Below are 6,199 nucleotides of genomic sequence, written 5' to 3'. Positions count from 1 at the left end.
AGCATCAGTAGTAAATGCGCCTAGTTTGGGGGCGTTTAAGAGATCCGTAGATAGGTTCATGGACGAAAAGAAATTGGTTTAGGTTGGAGGGTCACAGTTTTTTTTTAACTGGTCGGTGCAACATCGTGGGCCGAAGGGCCTGTTCTGCGCTGTAATGTTCTATGTTCTATGTTCTATGTACTGATGACCTTAAAACCATTGTCAATTGTTGAAAAAATCCACCTAGTTCACTGATGTCCTTTAGGGAAGGAAATCTGCCGTCCTTACCTGGTCTGGCCTACATGTGACTCCCGAGCCACAGCAATGTGGTTGATTGTCAACTCCTTCTGAACAAGGGCAGCTAGGGATGGACAATAAATACTGGTTAGCCAGCGATGCCCATGTCCCACTCTGGCCAGGTTTCTCCTGATAGTAATTTTAATTGAGGGGTAAAGTTTGATCAGGGCAAGCTCCCCCAGCCTTCTTCAAAATAGTGTAGTGGATTTTTATACCTGGGTAAAAGGGCGGACAGGGTTATGGTTTCACATTTCATCAGAATGACACACAGCACCTCCAATGTTGCAGCACTCTCTTACTAATGTACTGAAGTGCCAGCTTAGAGTAGGACTCATGGTGCTAGAACGGACCTTGTACACGCAACCTTTGATTCACAGCAAGAGTGTGTGGGGAGTTGATGGTCTCGTGGTAATGTCACTGGATTAGTAATCCAGACGACCAGTCGAATGGGTTCAAATACCGTCACAGGAATTAAGATTCAATTAATAAATCTGGAATAGAAAGCTAGTTACAGTACAGGTGATCATCAAACTATCATAACATTCATACCACACAAGTGCCTGGCAATGTCCATCTCCAACAAGAGAGGATCTAACCTTCGCCGCTTGATGTTCAATGGCTTTACCATCGCTGAATCCTTCACTACTGACATCCTGGGGTTACCATTGACCAGAAACTGAATTGGATTAGCCATATAAATACTGTGGCTACCAGAGCAGGTCAGAGGCTGGGGATCCTGAAACGAGTGACTCACCTTTGGGCTCCCCAAAGCCTGTCCACCATCTACAAGGCACAAGTCAGGAGTGTGATGGAATGCTCCCCACTTACCTGGATGAGTGTGGCTTCAACAACACTCAAAAAGCCCAACATCATCCAGGACAAAACAGGCCGCTTGATTACTACCCCTTCCACAAACATTCACTCCTTCCACCAAAGGCAAATAGCGGCAGCCGTGTGTACTATTCACAAGGTGCACTGCAGGAACTCACCAAAGGTCCTGAGACAGCACCTCCCAAACCTGCAACCTAGAAAGACAAGAGCAGCGGATATCTGATAACATCACCACCCAGAAGTTCCCCTCCAAACCACTCACCATGCTGACTTTTTAAAAATTCATTTATGGGATGTGGGCTTTGTTGGCTAGTTCAGCCTTCATTGTCCAGTCCTAGTTTTTCTTCAGAAGGTGGTGGTGAGCTGCCTTCTTCAATCACTGCAGTCCATGAGGTGTAGGTACACCCACAGTGCTGTGAGGGAGGGGGTTGCAGGATTTTGACCCAGCGACTGTGAAGGAACGTCGATATATTTCCAAATCAGGACGATAGTTTGGAGGGGAGCTTCCAGGTGGGGGTATTCCCATGTATCTGCCACCCTTGATACGCAGCTTTCTGTACTGTAGGGATTCTATGATTCTATGATTCTATGAATGCCACTCGGATCATGGGCTATTGGATATGATGGATCACCAAGCATTATCCCGGGGCCTAGTAAGAAGGAATTTCACCTCTTTTCAATTAAGCAGATGCATAATAGTGCCTGTGGGAGCTTGCTGTGTGCAAATTGGTTGTCGCTTTCCCTATGTGACAGCAGTGACTACATTATAAATGTATTGATAGATACATTATTGGCAGTTAAGTGCTCTGAGACATCTGGTGATGTTTGAAAGATTTGTACATACAACGGGAGAAAAAAGTGTGAAGGTGCACTAAAAATAAGCTGGACAAAAATATGCTGAAACTCCTTCTCTAACAGCACTGTGGGTGCACCTACACCTCAGGGACTGCAGCGGTTCAAAGCTGGAGGGCCAATCAAAGGCTTTCTGAGCAGCAGGGTGCAATAACGGTAACTGAGAGAGAGGCTGCCTCAAAATGAAGACACCAGCTGGAATTTTACCGTCCCGCCCGCTGAGGGACTCGGAGCGGGCGAGGGGCGGACAATGGGAAGGTCCATTGACCTCAGGCGGGATTTTACTGTTTCGGAACGAGCACGGCCATAAATCCCACTCACCCTCTCTGCCTAACCTTTCACAAATTCAAGCCACACAATGGGTTTGGCAGCCAGTGATGTATATTCCCATCTATAGTGAGCTCCATGGCTAGTGCAACACCTAAGCAGCCAGGGAGGGCACGGTGGCACTGCTGCCTCACAACACCAGGGACCCGGGTTCGATTCCGGCCTTGGGTGACTGTCGGTCTGGAGTCTGCACATTCTCCCCATGTCTGCGTGGGTTTCCGCCGGGTGCTCCGATTTCCTCCCACAGTCCAAAGATGTGCAGGTTAAGTAGATTGGCCATGGTAAGTGCGCAGGGTTATGGGGACAGAGTTGGGGGGTGTGGGGGGGGGGGGGGCCTGGATAAGATGCTCTTTCAGAGAGTCGGTGCAGACTCGATGGGCCAAACGGTCTCCTTCTTAACCAAGGAGTTAAACTGGCTCCCACTGCCTGTTGTAACCTGGTGGCTGGGTGGGAAATCCTAGCTGGCCATATTCACTCTGACTTAAGTGATCGTTAACTATCTGAATTTGTAACTCCTATTAAAAAGTATCTCAACGCACTTCACAAAGGGACTCTCTTTGTGTATCAGTTCTAAAACGAAAGAGGTTCTCAGACTGTGGCAGGTTCAAATTCTAATTCTACCTGCATTGCATTTGGCCTCTGATAGCTGAGCCATTTACAATTTATTCTCCCTGTATCGAGTTCTCAGAGAAATAAGTGGTTTCAGCTGACAACTCTACAATTTATATAGCCTTCAGTTATATATTTTCATGTCAAGTCAGAAATGGATATCCCATCCTTTGGATCAGAAAGTACTATCACATTCTCCTTGCTTCATTGTTTCGTGCGGTTGAATTCTCTCTTCCTTCTTGAATATACCTATCCCCTGGTTGTACTATAAATCAGTAATTTTGCTTTTTGGATGCTAGTATTTTTGAGCAACTATTAAGTCAGCTTCCCCTGTTCTGATGGAAAGGCCTTTTAACCTGCCTATTCCATAGTCTGCAATGTTTCCATTCCTGCGTTGGGCCTGCTTAATTGGACAACAGACCTGCCTCCAGACCAATTACTAAATGTTATATACATATTTATTTATTTGTCACAAGTAGGCTTACATTAACACTGCAATGAAGTTACTGTGAAAATCCCCTAGCCGCCACACTCCTGTTTGGGTACACTGAGGGAGAATTTAGCATGGCCAATGCACCTAACCTACACATCGTTCAGACTGTGGGAGGAAACCAGAGCACCTGAAGGAAACACACACAGACACAAGGAGAACATAGAACATAGAACATAGAACGTACAGACTCCGCACAGATAGTGACCCAAGTTGGGATTCGAACCCAGGTCCCTGGCGCTGTGAGGAAGCAGTGCTGAGAATCCCGCTTCCTGGCAGGCTGATGATGGAGGTGACTTCGTGACTCGGAATTGAAACCGCCTCGCGATTCCCACCTAAAGTTCTGCCCCGTGAGTCCGTCGCTGGGCCGTACGCAGGTAAATTAATAGCATAGCTACCTGGAGCCAGGTGATGGGTCAGAGCTTTCAGAATCTGAATTGAGGGACAACATGAAAGCAGAGTTATGAGACTAAGGAAACATTGGGGGCGGCAAGATGGCACAGTGATTAGCACTGTTGCCTAACAGCGTCAGGGACCCAGGTTCAATTCCAGCCTTGGATCACTGCCTGCGTGGAGTTTGCACATACTCCCCGTGTCTGCGTGGGTTTCCTCCGGGTGCTCCAGTTTCCTCCCACAGTCCAAAGATGTGCGGGTTATGTTAATTGACCATGTTAAATTGCCCCTTAGTGTTAGGGGGCTAGTAGGGTAAATAAGTAGGGTTATGGGGATAGGGCCTCAGAGTTGGATTGTGGTTGGTGCAGACTCGATGTGCCGAATGGCCTCCTTCTGCTCTGTAGGGATTCCATGATTCTATGATCCTCTCACCGTGCCCTGCGCCACAAAAAAAGTTCTGATCTCCATGGGAATGTAAACAAGAATATCCAAATTTACCGAATGACCCCCAAATTAAGAAATTACTAAAAATATTTCCCTTTTTGTAACTATTACTTTAACACAAAACAGAATCAACGTAAATTGACAGGAAAAGTATGGTCAGTATTAACTATAAATTAATCAGAGGGATATCAGAGATATCTCAATAAGTTAGAAGGTAGCCACCACCTCCACCTCCCTCCGCTCCCCGCCCCCCCCCACCCCACCCCCCACCTGAAGGCCTCATTTCAGTTACACAGCTCTTCCAATCCAGGTTTTAGTTCTTTTCCTTCTAGGGCGCTTGTCCACAGATGGAGCTTTTAGGAAAATAGGATTCTGACCATGCAATCTTTCTTGTATGGTACCTATCCATCTGGTTCTTCTCAATTCCTGTTCAACTTTTCTCCTTCCACTTCTCTTTCTGTCCCTGTCTGTGTGCTGATCATCTTCTGCCTCCAGCTCTCCTGATTGATGAGGGTAGGGCAGTGGATGTTGTCTACATGGACTTCAGTAAGGTCTTTGACAAGGTCCCTCATGGCAGACTGGTGCAGAAGGTGAAGTCGCATGGGATCAGAGGTGAGCTGGCAAGGTGGATACAAAACTAGCTCGGTCAAAGAAGACAGAGGGTAGCAGTGGAAGGATGCGTTTCTGAATCGAGAGCTGTGACAAGTGGTGTTCCTCAGGGATCAGTGCTGGGACCTTTGCTGTTTGTAATATATATAAATGATTTGGAGGAAAATGTAACTGGATTGATTAGTAAGTTTGCGGACGACACAAAGGTTGGTGGATTTGCTGAAAGCGATGAGGACCATCAAAGGATACAGCAGGATATAGATCAGTTGGAGACTTGGGCGGAGAGATGGCAGATGGAGTTTAATCCGGACAAATGTGAGGTAATGCATTTTGGAAGGTCTAATACAGATAGGAAATATACAGTAAATGGCAGAACCCTTAAGAGTATTGATAGGCAAAGGGATCTGGGTGTACAGGTACACAGGTCACTAAAAGTGGCAATGCAGGTGGAGAAGGTAGTCAAGAAGGCATACGGCATGCTTGCCTTCATCGGCCGGGGTATTGAGTTTAAAAATTGGCAAGTCATGTTGCAGCTTTATCGAACCTTAGTTAGGCCGCACTTGGAATATAGTGTTCAATTCTGGTCGCCACACTACCAGAAGGATGTGAAGACTTTGGAGAGGGTACAGAAAAGATTTACCAGGATGTTGCTTGGTATGGAGGGCATTAGCTATGAGGAGAGGTTGGAGAAACTTGGTTTGTTCTCACTGGAGCGACGGAGGTTGAGGGGAGACCTGATAGAAGTCTACAAGATTATGAGAGGCATGGACAGAGTGGATAGTCAGAAGCTTTTTCCCAGGATGGAAGAGTCAATTACTAGGGGGCATAGGTTTAAGATGCGAGGGGCAAGGTTTAAAAGAGATGTACGAGGCAGATTTTTTACACAGAGGGTGGTGGGTACCTGGAACTTGTTGCCAGGGGAGGTAATGGAAGCGGATACGATAGTGACTTTTAAGAGGTGTCTTGACAAGTACATGAATGAGATGGGAATAGAGGGATATGGTCCCCGGAAAGGTAGGGGGTTTTAGTTAAGTCGGGCAGCATGGTCGGTGCAGGCTTGGAGGGCCGAAGGGCCTGTTTCTGTGCTGTAATTTTCTTTGTTCTTTGTTTCTTTGTTCTTTGATTGCAACTCTCTCGTCTGTGTGTTGGCCACACAGTTTCAGTACCTTAATGTTCTTCAATGTGGTGCTGTTTCCAGGTCAAGGGTTGCTATGTCCGGGGAATGGGATCCCAGGAGTAGGATCAGGTAGGTCAGATTCAGATTAGGAAAATGGAGGTAGAACATTAGCTAGTGATATAGACCTACCTCACATTAAGTTGATCTCTACACCCTAGCTATGACTGTAACACTACATTCTGCACCCTCTC

Source organism: Mustelus asterias, chromosome 22 (genome assembly GCF_964213995.1).
Source record: "Mustelus asterias chromosome 22, sMusAst1.hap1.1, whole genome shotgun sequence".
In the NCBI taxonomy this organism is placed as follows: domain Eukaryota; kingdom Metazoa; phylum Chordata; class Chondrichthyes; order Carcharhiniformes; family Triakidae; genus Mustelus; species Mustelus asterias.
The sequence above is the reverse complement of the archived record's forward strand: the minus strand, read 5'-3'. Positions refer to the sequence as shown.